Source organism: Pipra filicauda, unplaced genomic scaffold (assembly GCF_003945595.2).
Source record: "Pipra filicauda isolate LSUMZ 115617 unplaced genomic scaffold, ASM394559v2 scaffold88_size2543281_pilon, whole genome shotgun sequence".
NCBI classification, from domain to species: Eukaryota; Metazoa; Chordata; class Aves; order Passeriformes; family Pipridae; genus Pipra; species Pipra filicauda.
Genome location: NW_024105075.1, coordinates 496,405 through 512,996, shown reverse-complemented (window position 1 = coordinate 512,996; position 16,592 = coordinate 496,405).

Genomic DNA, 16,592 nt, shown 5'->3' with positions numbered 1-16,592 from the left:
AGGGTAGTGGAAAAAACATATGTGACAGTTGTGTTGTGCGACAGTTTTTCTAATCCTCCTCCAAACCATTTGCCTGGCAAATCCCTTCTTTATTTATTTTTTTTCTTAATTTTTAGGGTCTTACACACATCTCACCCTCAGGGAACAAACACAAATATTATTTGAAACCTACTTGATAAGTACCCAAAGCAATAAAATCCTGGGTAGTAACTACTATTTAAAAATATCTTTAAAAATAATATCCAATGAACATTCAACATCAGAATATCTCTACCACATGTATTTCATTCCTACTATCTACATCAAAGCATGAATTTGGGGAAGGTATGTTTATTCAGGGGAAAGAAACTGAATCTTTACCAGAAGAGCCCTTTCCTCAGTCTCCTTAGACATACATCACAAATTCTTAAACAATCCTATGACACAGAGGCATTTGATTAGGAAAGACCTAATCTAATGGAAAGGCTTTAGTTAACTTGGGATGGAAGAGATGCTATGCTTCCAGATGAATCCCAGAGCTGTGGGTTTTCCTGGGTCATACCAGTTCTAGCTTCCTTGGAGACTGTCGCAGTGCTGAACACTTGGCAGCTTCAATATTCATCCAGGATGCAGCCTGACTACTCCAGAAGGTACCCAGCTCCATGATCATGTTTAAAACATCAGCTTCTGTCTCTGAGGTAACAGACTGGGTATGATGACTTGGAATCCCACAGAATGAAGCATCATACAACCAGCCTTCAGAGGCCATCTGTACCCTCCTTCAGAACACTATGGCTTTCCATAATAGTCTTGGAAGAGGAAGTGCACTCATCACGCCTCCTGGGAATTTCTGAAGAATACAGTTCAAAAGTTTCCTCTTTCACTGTTTCCTTATTCTAAAGCAGGAAAAGTGTCTTTGTCCTGTCCAAGTCTTGAAGGGGTGAAATGAGGTTTGAAGTTCAGAACATTAATGGTCACTTAGACTTTCACTTCTGCTCAGGCCTGATTTACGGCTTACACCTTGCGGGACGCATAATTCAGTTCGCCATCCGCTTAGGTCTACAGGAAGAATCTTCGGGCCAAACCGTTCCAGCAACCCATTACTCTTCTGGGTTTTCTACACCGTCAGGAAACATCAGTGAATGCCAAACTTTTGCAACTGCAAACAAAGGGAAATGGATCTTCATCTCCACCATTACTTTCACAATTAGTTGAACAGGGAAAAAACAATCTTACCAGGAAATCCTCATAGGTCTGAACTACATCTGTCAGCCTTGTTTGCTTGCCAGTTCTTCTCATGAACCACAGGAAATATATTCCAACTCCAGCACAGATTGTTCAGAGGAGACAAGACAGGCTCATTAGCACTGTAAGCAGTAAGCATAGAGACAGTGTTCAGCCCTCGGACGGAGTAGTGCAGATGCAACCACATGGGCTTTCCTGATGTGATTGGATTATGTATTCATGTTTATATTGATCATATAACTCTGACTATCGTTCCTTATCAATGCACACATGACCTCAATAGTGCAGGCTGTTTGATCCCAAACTCACGTGCATGAGAAACCTGGATAGCGCAGCTTCCCCTGCACGCAACTTTCCAAAGAACTGTATTTCTGCTGTGCTGGAGGGTAACTCTGCAGCAAAACTACTAATTGATGCAGTCATCAGTTATTAATTGAGTAACTTGAAAGAGTGGTGTAATGGCTGTGCAAGACTTCCTAGGCATAGTAAGCCACAATATGAGTATGTCTCTTTTTGAAAACTATATGATTTTGTCAAAGCTAGCTGTACAACACACCATAAAATGTATTTAAATAAAAAATCAGAATAACTGAAGAGTGTTTTCAAAATTAAATACATCAGAAAATAAATTATGTGTATTGCATGGGTCTGAAGGTTTCTGTTCCCTCCAGCTAGAATCTGTATCATTAAATGGAGAATTTCACTAAATTTTTTAGTTTGTTGTCTAAAAATTTTAACAAATTTATATATCTCCCACTCAGCTGCTTTCAAATAAAAACATTAGAAAAGCTGTCTGACTAAAGGACTTTCTTTTCTCATTGAAATCCATAGAAAGATTTCTGTTAGCTTCATCAAGTGAAGGAGGAAAATTTACACAAGTTTCGTTTTGAAATAGATTCCTTGGAGTCCTTTACTGTAAGAAAAATGTTGCTCTCTAGATCCCACCACGTCACTCTCTTAATTTTATGAGATTAGGAATAGCCTGTCAAAATTCTGAAACGCAGGGGGATCCTAATCATGAGCAGCTTGTTCCAGCTAGATCATATTTCCTATGTTGCAGGACAGCAGTGGGCAAAGTGCTTCATTTGCACCTCACAGAAATGTGCTTTTCCTCCCCGATTTCTGAGCAGAATGCAACAGGACACTTCCTCTGGCCCTTAGCAACAGTCCTTAGCAAGGGCTGACAGAGAAGTGCAAGCAGCAAAGCCAGGATTAGCAAAGAGCTATTGATTCGTGAATGAAAGAGAACATTTTCTGAAATAAAAAAAAAATCAGCTAGTCACAAAAGCTCTAGGACAAGTCTAAGTTTAGCGACTAGAAGTAAAAAGAACAGGCAACTTGAATTGACATTGATCTTGCTGGCATTCCAAGGGTAATGTTTTCATTATGATAAAATGTTCTTTAGCAATCTCTCCGGTGAATTGGGCACAAACATACTTTTCTTCTGCATTGGTCCTGCCTATCTTCCTGTTCCACCTATTTTTATACTACTAAAAAATATTTGTTTAGGCAATGCAAACAAAATCCCCCCTTCCATGTGTTTAAATTCCCTTGCCATTTATGCTATACTGTAGTACAAGACCAGCAAGACAACTGAGTATTTAACTTCAAACAATTTTTTTTGTCTCATTTTCAGTCTCCTCTCAAAAAAGGAATCATACAGCTTGCCCAAAATGTTGGTATACATGTAGGACCTGAATGAAAGTTCTACAGCACCCCTTCCCAACAAACACACAGGTAGAGGAACACACACACACACATAAATAAAAGCACATATATGTAGGTGGACAGGCAACTGTGTTTTGTCCACAGAAATATTTTTGTGTGTGATAATACAAAATAATCAATACAAAATTGCACATATATATATATATTCTTCAGCCATTTTTAAACTTTGATTCCTGAAAGTCAACAGATGAAAAGATACAATTACAAACAATCCCTATGTATTCTCATCTTGCATAAATTTCCATACTTTTCTTTGCCCATCTTAATCAGGAGACAATTTGTTTCATTAACATTTTCATGGAGGGGAAAGAGTTTGTGTGCCTTTCAACACTGCTCCAAAAATATGTACAAGTATTGCACAAGAAAATGCATTGGTAGCAGACATATGACTATTGCTTGTTTTTCTAATGCTGTGCATTCATAGGCTGCACAGAAGACAGCCTCTGATTGAAGTCCTGTAGAGTCTCTGTGAAGATTTATGTGATTTTTTTTTCTGCAGCTTATGATGTGGCAGAATGACCAATTTATGATGTGGGTGGAACTTTGTTCAACACATGAAAATTCCTCCGCTTTCCAGATTATGTTCTCCTGTGGTAGGCAATAATGCTTTCTGCCCTCCATATGGCCACCATGTGCCAGCAGACACCAAATTGGTATGTGGGTTAAATGTAAAATAACCACAAGAGCTCCTGAGCCAATAATTACAAAGCTCCTTTTGATATGGTTAGTGTATCATTATCTGTACTATGCAATAATAAAACAGAGCTCATGTTGTCCCTCTCTTCTCCTTCAGTAGCTTGGGAGCTCATTGCAGAACTACCACACACAACTGATGTTCACAAAACGCTTTTAGGAACTGTCATAGCAGCAGTAGCAAAGAGCACAGCAAGTTCTCAGTTCTAATTAGATATTAGCTTGAATAAATTCTGGAGAAGCCAAAAAAAGGGGCTTATTCTGTATATTCACTAAAGACATTTATCTTGCATCCTGCTCTGAGCTGCCCAGTCTCTGGGGTAGATCAGCTGGTTTTGAGGGCTTCTGAGATGTTAAAGAAGTCCTTCTGTCCATTTAAAGCCAAAATTATCAATTTTTAGCATTCTGTACTTGTGTGTACGAGGAACACACGCCTCTGTAAAGAGTGTTAGTTCCCACTTCTACCCAGGTGCAGTTCAAGGTTTGTATGTGAGTTATTTTATAATTTTACCCTTGTCACAAGTGTCTAAAAAACTAGTCCCTCTGGTTTTACCCAGCAGCTGAGATAAACTGGGATTCAGAAGCAAATAGTATCTGGATATGCTTAGCTACAGGCTTAGGACAGGTCGTTTTTAGTAAAGGGCTCATGACTATTGCTTTGCTTTGGTGCACTAGATCCCAAGATTTTTGCAAGAGTTTTTATAGATTTGAGATTTTTGAAAAGGTAGAATTTAGTGAGAAGGATCTGCTGAACAGGGAGTGCTTAAACTGGCTTTTCTTTTTTATAGATTTGAGATTTTTGAAAAGGTAGAATTTAGTGGGAAGGATTTGCTGAACAGGGAGTGCTTAAACTGGCTTTTCTCTTACACTTGGCAAATATGGATTATTACTGGTCATAGTTCATAATGGTATTTAATGTGTGATTATGTCTGACTTGCTGTGTTAAATGAAAACAAATAGGACTTCTCAGTCATTTGTCTTCTGAACATGTAGTTCAGAACATTCTATCTGTCTGGTCCAGGATGGGCTTCCTACTCATCTCCTTGCAATATCTATGAAGAAATAGATGAGCACAAATCTGTCTTTATCTGAAAATGCGCAAACATTCCCATAAATCAGGAACAGAGAAGTCGGTATACATATAAAATCCGGTTAGAAAGTAACTCACATGAATGGCAAATTGCATTTTCAGTTTTGTTGCCTATTTGTAATTCATAACAACTAAAAGTGTTCTAACAAGCTTTAGCATTTTCCTCCTTATAGTGTATGAAGTATATTAACATGTTATTAATTATACATATTAATTATTCATAATGTTGAATTAAATAATAATATCTGAGGTATACAAAGGAATGCTATGTGTATAGGTCAGGGCTCTAAGAGATCTGCCAATAATGCCCTGTAAAGGATGATGATTTTCTCAATGCTTTTGGTGTTACTCTCTGATCAAGGACTTGCATCTGGGAGGAGTGAAGGACCTCTCAGTGGCAGCTTCTCCAGCTGTGACTTTCACCTAAGCTGCACATTGTAGGCTCTGTAAAACAACCAGTGTGACACTTCATTGACAACTGTCACACGTCAAGGGAGGCTGCAACTCCTTTTCATGTTCTGTATCAACAATTCTAGCTCAACTTCAATCTCTATCAAGACTACCAGGCAACACTTGCACAAAAAAAAAAAAAAAAGATATTCTGATTTACATTGTTAATTTGCATTTAATGACCACTGTATTTGTAACTAAAATGCTAGCCATATCATTTCTACCATTTTTTAATTTTTTTTTCCAATCTGTTATAAACTAGTCTTTAGTTTCCTGACCCAGACAGCTCCCATGGATATCAAACACCCTCTAAGTACAAGATTTTTGGACTGGCTCTCTGATTTGGCTGACAGACATGAGAAATCACACACAGGGAAACTGCTCCAAACCAGGTTGGCAGAGACTGAAAGCTACTACTATCTGGAGTCTGTCCAGAGATAGATGGGAATTACAGTAATTTTGTAGTCTGAGTCGAGTTCCTGGCTGACCAGTATCTGCATCACAAAGCCACCACTATACCCTTCATTTGGCAGTAATTAGTACTTTGTTAATAGTCTCCATAAGGAAGAGGTTACCAAAAAACACAAGAAAGACCTGAGAGAGAGTGATGGGGCAAACAGCTGAATATCCAAAATTGCTATATGCAACATCAGTAATGTCGATTAAACAGGAAAATTCAAAGTCTTCTTATGCAAAAACCCATGACATCATAGGTGCCATGAAGTCCTGATGGAAGAAATCAGGGAGTTGGAACAGGGACACAGATACAGCTTTTTTCCCCAGAAGAATAGACACAACAAGGCATTTAGATGTTTATACTTGCTTTCGACTTCAGTGAGAGCTAGGAAGCTGGCTTCTGACTACCTTTGCTTGAAAACGAGGAAAGAAAAGAACAAGATGGATGTCTTGTTGAATGTCTTTTGGAGAAAACTAAATCATGGGAAAGAAGAAATACATGAGGCTGGTTTTCCTTGAACAACTCACAGAGAGGTTCAAGAGTTGACCTTGCTCCTACAAGGCACATTGAATAGCATAATGTCTTATGAAAAGCAATAGAGGAGGACACAGACAGCTGTCAGGGTCATGGAATACATGGAAGGCAGTTCTTCTCTCAGAAGATGGAGTGTGAGGAAGGATAACATCTGGGGACACAGCTAAACTGAATTTGTTTCAGCTAATAATGAGAGGTTGCTTAAAAATGTGGAAGGCAGTCTGGGTGAAAGAAAGCAAGTGTGAAATGGCAGACCACTATTTTAAGAATAGCCTTACTATTAAGGACGAACTACAAAGAACAGATTTCTAAAAATTCATAAGCTGGTGTGGAGGTCTCTTGAGAAGGTAATTGGAAGAATAAAAGAATACTGAAGAAAATACATATTAAAGGTTTTTCAATAAACTGTTCAGATATAAAGGGAAAAGAAAGCACAACTGCAGATTGATATGGTGTTCTTTAGGCACCTGGAAATCAAAGCCCCATAGAAATCCTGGAAAATCAGGACACCTCTCTATGTCTGAGTATATAATATGGAAGGACAAAGCAAAACATTTGGGCATACAAGGAGCTACAAATAGTAGGAGGCATAAAAAGGAACCAGAAAATGTTACCAGAACATACTATGATAAAAGAAGTATAGCAATATAACAGAGAGAGCAAATAACATACTGCACAAGAGAGGCCAAAGAATTAATTGTTTCAGTCTTCACTAAAAAAGCCTGTTGTGTGGAATGCCTAATGAAATTAAACAAAAGAATAATAGGTCAGACCAGAGTAGAGAGGGAACAGTTAGAAATGCTTATCTAAAGCAATATTCAAGGCATGACCACACTTATCCAGAAGTACTGAAGGAACAAGTCACAGTTAATGTCTGAGCTGTTAGAACTTGCCTGAGAGTATGCTGACCTGAGGGACATGAGGGAAATTTAGGATAGAATAGAATAGATATAAGTATAAATATAATACAGTACCTGTCTGTTAAAAGGAGAAAATTAATTATAAAACAGCCAGCCTACCTCTGACAACTAGAAAGAGACTCCAACAACTCAGTGTACAATATACTTACAAGCACTTGGAGGGTAAGAAGGTGTTAAAAAGTAAAACTAAGGCCCCGTCACGCCCAGTCAGATTGATTTCCTTCGTTTCCCAGATAACTCACACTCACAGCATTCAATATGCTGTATCTTTATTTTAGCAAGAGCTCTGGCATGACTCTTTTTGACATTCTTATGAACAAGATGGAGACTAACTGAAAATGTTGTCTGGTTAAGTGCAAGTAAAATTGCTGTCTAAATGACTGCACACAAAAAGTTACAGACACAGTTATGTGACACACAGGGGTGATATTTTAAATGGAATCTCACTGGAAGATCCTGCATATCTGGTTTCTGCTTGGTATGGATGATATGAGTATTGGAAAGAGAAAACACACCTACAAAATTCACATGTGGCAGTGAGGAATAGGGAGGGGAGAGCTTCCAGGTGCTTTGGAAACCAGGATTTGAATTCAAAATAGCCTTCACTCCAAATGAAACAAATGAGGTGGAGTTCAGTTTAAAAAATGAACATTTATACAATAGGAAATAAACACAATATTTTCAGGGAAAAAAACAACTCAAGATATGATAGATTTCAAACTCAATGAACTAATAACATGGTACTGTTACATGTTTTCAGAGCAAAACTGTGTATAAGAAGTGGGGGTTAGGAATTTTCAGCAGAAATCCCTTTTCCAGCTCCAGACATGCTTGAAAAGATAGGTGAATTAGAGAGTAGTAGACAGAATCAACAAAAGCAATAAGAACATATTAAGAGTGTTGGGAGAGACTGAGTCGCCTCCTTCCTGAGGGGAATGACAGGGGGCACGACAGCAGGTTTCCAGTGCATAAGCTTGTCACATAGAGGGTGGTCCATTGGGAGTTGGTAGGACAAAAAGAAGTGAGTTTTGTCAGCAGCAAAGCAGATTTGGGTCTTAGAGTGAGGACAAAATCCTAGTTGTGAAGCTACTTGAGCAAACACATTAATGAAGGCTGCAGAGTTCTCCCTCCCAGGAATAGGATTGTATATTGAACATTTATAGCAGCAAGAAGTCTACAATAAAACAATCTAATGCAAACCAAACTTTCTTTTGGAACCAAGCATCCCAACCTGACTTTCCCAATACATGCAAAGATTACTAGTAGCCTGCTTCACATGTTTACTCACCACTATAATTAGCATTACCTGTAGACTCACTGGGTTCTGATTTGCCCTCCACTGAATGATTGGTATCCTGGTAATGCTTCTTTTAATATTTTTTTATATCAGTTATTTTTATCTTTGCATCATTTGTCAAACTGCACACAGTAGCAAAAGCTGATGTGTAAAGTCAATGTTTCACCATGACAGATAGCCTTTGTTATGCTCTTCTGGAGCTCTTGGATCATACAACTTGTTATGCCAGTTCAGAGCAGTCACTTTACCAGATTTCCTTCTCCACAGTGGCTGTTGCCTTCACTGTATGCTCTTAATGAACAGAGAAATCAGAAAAAAAAAAAAAGCTTGCTTCAACTCAGTTTTTCTTCCATGCCAAATCAATCCCGCTCCTTTTCCCTGTACTCAGTATAGTTTGGCCAGGCCAAACTATATGGGTCTTAATTAGAAAATTATCATTAGTCAAAAAACGTGATGATTCCCCACACATGCATCCACCACCATATAGCAAAAGCCACCATTTTCAAGGTCCATGACTCCCTAAAAACACCTTTGCTTTCAAGAAAGGAGCACTAGTTCTGCAGTGTCCCTAAATCCCCTCTGAATATCACTCTGCAGAAATTTTTATGTTAAGAGTTTTCTGCCTGGAGCTTTGTCTTGGGTGGCTGTCTTTAGGACTGTCTCATGTCTTTTTATGGAAAAGGCTAAGGATTAAACCAACTACCATTATCACTGCATTGTAGTGATTGGTATCTTCTCTATTAACAGTCTGAATGAGAGGTAAGATTGGTTGGAATCTCTCCCTGGCTGGAGGTGTCTGCAGAAATGGAGTAATTACTGCAACGTGAAGTGATGGCCAAAATTTACTAGATAAATCAAGGTGCAAGGAAGTGCTCAAGCTCTTAGCTTTGCTGTGTTTTCTAGTTCTACCTTCCCTTTTGGATGGTCATGGACTTTTTTTTCCCCACAAAACACCCTCCCACCCCATCCTTTCATTTTTATCTGATTCGTAACAACACTGCAAGGCTAAGGAAATTAAACACTGATATCCACAGTCTGGACCTGGAGTGCAAACATCCTGGAAAAGGAGTGGAATGACTCTCTCATCATCACTAGCAGACTATGGACCCTTGGCTTCACCTGCAGTATCTGCATATCTTAATGTTCTTTAAGCAAGCTCTACTTTACCATCTCCTATGGAAGGTCTTATTGCTTCAACATTAGATCTTTATCCCTGTTACTTCTCCCGGGCATAACTAGACCAATTTGGGCTCTTCACTGACTGCCATGAGTGAAGGGACTAGAACACAGAGGCATCACAAACATTAAATGGAGAGAAAGTGCTCTTACAACTTGTGGTCTCTGCAGTGGCACCATTAATCCATCCCAAGCTCAGCTGGTCTACTTCAATGTTTTACATCCGATTTTGATTAGTAAAGAATCTCCAGAATCAAATTCTGCTCATACCCTGGTTAGAGGCTCATGATTCCTTGAAACCCATGTGCGTGAGTGCTGCTGTTAGGTAAGTATATCACATGGATATGCTGAGGAGCCACTGAGTAAAAAGTACATGCTTCCTAAGTTATAGTTAGAGCTAATTTCTGCCTGTGGAAGTCCCTTAAATATACCTTTATTACAGATGGTTTGAAGACATGTTTAGGGCCAACACTATTAATATGTGTTAATGTAATAATCATTAGTCACAAGCGTGGTTGCCCAAAATATCAAGACAAATCCTGTTTTCTGTGGATGACATCGAAACAGAGGAATCAAAATTTGATGGAAAAGACAAAAGATTCAGACACGAATCCTGCCGTATTTCAGAAATCTCCTATTTGTTGTTTGACAGGGAGTGAGACACTGAAAGTTAGACTCTCCATATTTTCCAAGAGTAATCTAGGTTGTGCTGTCTCTGAAGTTTTCTATGATTTCATGTGGCCACATATTAACGGAGACTGAGCACTGGCACTTCCATGTCCCCTACTTTAAATGTACTTTTTTAATACAGGACCAAATAGGAGTGCAAGAAAGATATCAAGAAAAGATTTGAAAGAAATGGAAGCTATCCAGATAGATGGAAAAGAAAAAGCAAATGTCAAGGAAAAAATAATCTTCTCCTGCCCACATCGGGTCTTAGAAAATTAATTTCTGCTTGCCACTTCAGCATAACTTATGAGTAACTATACAATCATCTAGGTCATCATTACTCATTTGTCTGCAACACATGGTGAAGGATGGCAGCGCCAGAAGAATGATGCCATTAAAGTCAATAGTCTCAATGTGAACTTATTTAGCTATTGCACACAGAAGATAAGATACTCCCTGCTTAAAAAGCTGCATTTCTGCTTTGCAGACATTAGCAAAACAATGCAAAATCACAAAAGGGATTGTATTCTTAAAACTTCAGAGCAGACCACTAAAACTGCGACAGTGCTGCGAACTGGGTTGCCTGTTAATGTACTCCATGGCTGGGATTGTGCACATGGTGCTTGGAAACACCCAGTGTCAGAGCTGATACATCCCAGCCGAGCTGCCATTGTGTTTCCATCCGCAATGAGATGAGGAGGGTAAAGGAATCAAAGCAAAACAGAAGGTATAACATTTTCTTTATAGAGTCTCTGGGAACATCATACCTGCACTGTGGTTTAAAAAGAGAAAAAAAAAAATGGAAGGAAATAACTTTGTTCTCAACTTAGAAAATAAACCAAAAAAAACAAAGAGGGAGAGCACTGTTGTGGTGCAAGAAAATTACTTTTCTTATAAATATGCGATACCAGGTCAATATGCTTAATTAATTTATTTCATACTTTGCTGTAGGTAAAGGCTCTTGCTGATTTCTCTTTTGTTTTTTCTGTAAGGTTTTTTTTTCATCAGAAAATAGTCACCAGCTTAAACAAATTGTAGAATATGAAAACCAGATGCCTTACATATTCTTTTGACTGTTATCTGCTTCTCTCCACTTAAATATTATAATTTTTCTTTACCTCAAGACAAGAATGTTTCCTTATCTTCCTTTTGGCCTCTAAACAAAGACAAAGTTTGGCTCAACCAATGAAGGATTTATCAATTGTTAGAACTATATAATCAATAATTTTCAAAGGGAAAATGTTGATATCTAGACACTTGCCAAGCACCACTCTCTGGGAAAGAGGAAATTTGTAGACAACCTTTGAGGGGTAGAGTGCACATCTGTATTTGCACTAAGGACAACTGGTGAATAATCATTCAATCCAGTATTTTTATTTTGCCATTGGTATTAAAAAAATAAAAATCTGCTCAGGGTGAAACTCTGAGTCTTGTCATGCCAGTGGTGAAAATCCTGTAAGCTTTATTTGGATCACAGTTTCACCCATGTTGCATCACAAAAATGAATTACCTCTTAATATGTTGTTTCCTGCAAGCTACCTAGACAAAAGGACATTATTCAAACCTATAATCAGAGAATGAAAACAGAAAGAAAATTTGACTTCAAATTAGATATAAGAAGAGTCAGTTTTGTGACAATGAAATAATCCTACTGAATGGAGATATTACTAATGCCTGTGTGACTTTGTTTCAACAGGAGAACCAGCAGAAAAAGAGCAAAGAAGCATTGATAAGTTGCCCAAGTAATGTCTACTTCAAGATCTGCAGTGGGTCATGGTATGCTGGTCACTATTATCTCTGGTACTCAAAACCCAAGTGTACTTAGCAGAGTCTGATGCAAGTTTTACTTCAATTGAATTACACCATAAGCCTAGTGCCTGCAAAATAGTGGTCAAGAGAGGAACCAGTGGTGAAAAAAGTATATCGTGATCCTGGTTCTTTACTAACTGTGCTGTGTAATCTGATCACGGAAGGATGAAAAAGTTTGTATGACTGTCATCTCATGTGTCATCATGGGAGAAGGATGTCATTTACGCTGGGTAACAGAGGCATCCCCTGACACTAAATAACTACATGCATTTTTTTTCCCTGGGCAGCACCAAGGGAGAGACATGACTGTCTGCAAAGGAGGCTGAAAGGAGCAATGGGGTCAGCCAAAATTTAATTCCCAGAAAAACCTTGGAACAGTTTACAATCAGCTACAATAAAAAAGTGAGACAAATAATGGCTGCCACTGATTTGTTAAGGACAAATTGGACCAAAGCAACTAAATTTTTGGTAGGTAGTGAACCATGTGAATACAGAGAAGGAATAGCTGTCATATTTCATGACTTTAGTAAAAACTCCCTAAATGGGCTAGCTAAGCAAATATAAAGGAATGAACTTGCCAAAGAGTGGGGACACAATTGGCCAGAAAACTACTCAAGAAGTATTTCTTAGCTCTTCAAAGTGTCTGTCTTAAGGTGCTTTTCATATTTTTTATTTGTGAGGTGGAAAAATGTGTGTGCATTAATATTATAGATGCAAACCTGGAAGGCTGGAAGGAAGGAGAAGAACTGCAAAGGATCTTGGCAAACTAAAAAAATAACCTAGAAATAAAATGAAATCAAAAAAGAAAAAGGCCTTGCAACTGCAAAATCTTTCAAGCAAGAGTGATTAACTGCACAAAGAAAGAATAAGGATTAACTGGGTAGGCAAGAGTTCTGCAGAAAAGGATCCAGGGCTTGTTGTAGATCACAAGTTGAATAGGAGTCGACAAGGTCCCCCTGGTATGAAAAAGGTAAATATGACAGTGGGATGACTGAAGAGAATTATTGTCTGTAGGACATTTGAAGTAATATTGCACTCTACTCAGCATTAATAGAAGCTCAGCTGGAGGCCTGTGCCCAGTTTTAGGAAATGAGTTTCAAGAAATATATAGACCAATAAGGCAGAGTTTGGGTTGGAGATCTTAAAATTGGAGATGTTTCATCTAGAGAAAAGAAAACTCAGCAACAAGATAAAAGTCATGAAGTATTTGGCAGAGGACTCCAAAAAAGAGATGTTTCACATGTAGGACAGGACAAGGAATAATGGGATTAAAATGAAGAAAGAATTAAACTAACCATTAGAAAAAACTTTTTCTAACTCTAAGGGTAGCTAAGTACTGAACTGGAAGTTTTTAAGACTTAGTTACACAAGCCACTGAGGCACAAGGATAAGAACTAGATGATTTTCACAGGTCCCTACAAGCCTCATTGTCTGTGATGCTGTGCTCGTTTGGAAACATCTGAGTTATTGAGGCAATAGATCTTATCAAGGCATTGTAACAAAATTCATATATTTTATATTCATATGAAAATGGTGTGTTCCAACATCTGGTTTTGTAATAGTTGCCATAATAAATTTCAAGTACTAGTTAAGTGATCACATACATTTCCCCTTGCCATATAAAGTATTTTTTCAATATTATTTTCCAAGGCTTCATTTAGGACTGTATCTTCTGAAAGGAACTCACACTCTAAAACCTGAAGATACTTTCATTTTTCTAACAGTTTTGAAGAAACCCCATTGAAACCTATTTTGTTTTGGTATGACAGAAGAAGCTAGAGATCTTTGCCTGCTACTTTGAGAAAGAAGTGACTCATTTTCTGAGGATAATTATACTGTAATACTGTATATTTTTATATAATACATATATATTATATATGTACAGTAATACTGTATATTTACATACAAAATAATACTATAGCAGGCAGTGGAGAGAAGGACCTTTATGTTATCTGTGCTATCCCTTGCTAAGGCAGTGCTATTCTTTGCAAAGCATTTTATACAGTTTTTAATGATTATGGTAGGTATAATGGTTGCATATGGCTGGAGGGTAACATTAGCTTGACATGCACCATGATACGAGCAGCCCTTTCATGTTTTATGGGTTGTCTGTCGTGCTGTTGCTCTTATAGAGTTCTTTGAACACAGTATATGAAGTACATCTGCCAGAAAGAAGCTATGGAGCCATTCCAAAAGAGCAAGGGGAAGGGCAGGAAGGAAATACCTGCCTGTTAGATACATCAGATGAAAATCACATCATTAATAGTGTGTTCAAAGGCTAAAGGGGAAGGATGTTTGCAGCCAGCTATCTCTGAACTCTTGAAAAGCAACTCACACAAATGCATCAGCATAAGTGGAAGGAGGATCCTCTCTGCCAGCACTCCAGATCTTTCCCACTACTCACAACGGTTTCAAACAGACATAAATCAGTGTCCAAAGCTAATCCTGATTTCCATCAGTGTGGAGCAAAAATCTGGACCATTCTTCTCTTGTACGTCTTGCAGATCTAGTGATTGTCTATCAGTATTATGAGCTACTCAGAAATGTGAGAGTATAGGGTCATATCAGTGGTTAATTTGTTCTATATTTCACAATCTGCAGTAGAAGAAAATGAACACTTACAGCACAAGAGACCTTTCTCTTTATGTGTTTGTATACACAGATACTGGGCCATCTTCAGACCATTACAGCCATCTAACACAGTCACTGTCTCTGCCGTGAGAGCTGAGTTCAAGGGAACAATGTAGGATGAAACCCCTAGGTACACCTGCCAGACTAGCCTTCCCTGCCCAGGCTGGCAGAACATCATCCTATGTCCTTGCCTTCATCACCTCACAAGCACCAGCTTACCTGATGCACTTTCTACAGGAGCTGTAAATTGCAGTGAGGGATGACATGGATGTCACCCAGCAGCAGTGGCAGCCCAGGCAGCTCCTACCTCTCCCTTCACTTCTGTCATTTCCTGTAGGTCTCATGCTACACCTTCCCTGTGTACTACGGCTGCTTCTGAAACTGGACTGGAGAACTCAGCTGGGTTAAAAATAACCTTTTCTTTTGCTGAGTTATTTTTAACTCAATCTGGGTCCCCATGTAGCTGCATGAATAGTTGTGCCAGGATGTGCCAGTATGTTTGCAGGGTGGAAACAAATGGCTGGAGGAGGGAAGGAGAAAGCTTGGTTGTTGGGAGAAGCTACTAGCAGCTTACTCAGAGCTTTTGAGCAAGCACAGTTTGTGTCCTCACCCAGGGTCTCAAGCCAGAATGGGGCCTGAAAGGCTTTGTGCTGCATGGTGAAGACACCCAGACAGCATCCAAGTTGCAGTGTTTTGTATTGCTTGTTTGTGGTTTGGGAAAGCTGAAACTCTAAAGCCATGGGGAAGGTGGACAAAATACCTTTGTCACTGGCTTTATTTGCTGCTTTGCTCATGTGGTGCATATGGGCTTCATAGAGAGCTGGTCAAATACCCGTTTATAGTATGATTTTGTGAACTTTACAGTATATAAAGTATGTGTATAACTAATATCCTCTATAGTATCAAATATCACCTGTTGGAAGCTGCAATTCTTGTTTAAATGTAAAAGGTAACAGTTTAGATTAGGTGAAAATTGAATCTTCCCACAGGTGGATTAGGTATGAGCAGAGCGCAGGAGAGCTTGCTCTTCAGGTTTCCAGGCTGAAACAAGGCTGCCGTGAGTAGTTGCCTCAGTAGTCCAGAGCAGGGCACGTGAACCAGTCTACGTGGCAAGTGGAAGATTTTCAGACTGTGTCAGTAGCAAATATGAATCAGGAAGTAGTATGCAAAGTAAATGAGGGGGAGAGAGAGAGAAAAAAAAATTACTTGCTTGTGCATATACGGGAATTAGTAGATGCAAGTCAGGTCAGCCGCCCTCAGGGCTGGTACAGCAGCAAGGAAATTACTGCCCAGGAGGGGAGAGCCCAAGCCAAGGCACAGCCCAGCAGCAGCATGATCTGGGCTCATTCCTAGAGCAGCCTACTGCAAACCCAAGGGCAGCCCTCAAAATCAGGGTGCTGCTGAGAGGTACCAGCCCCAGTCCTAACAGCAAAGACACTTCAAGTCTCCCAAGTAAACTGGAATAAGAAGTTGCCAAGATGATCCAGTTGATGCACTTTGACTGGAATTATGTTTCACAACTACCCTTCCTACAACCTTTTGTTTCCAATCTCATAACCAAAACTCCTGCCAGAATTCTTGCTGAATAAACCTGTTGCCTTCTCCTGTCATTAAGGTTGTTTGGTGCTGCAAAGTGAGACAAAATAAAGATGCTGCTACAGAAGTACCAGAGCCAGATAAAGTATTAAAGCATCACCCCAGTGAAGACTGCTTCTCACAGCGTGTTCAAGGCCAGGCACTTCTTACTGCATGCTATGTTTTGGAAAGAAGTTCTTGCTGCCAAATATGTCCTTTACCCCACCCTATTTCTTTCTACTGCAGAGAAATTAAATACCATACATAACTGCAGGCAAATCCTCAAATTTCCAAGAAGCAAACTCTGAAACATGTGATCTCAACAGAAATTGGAAATTG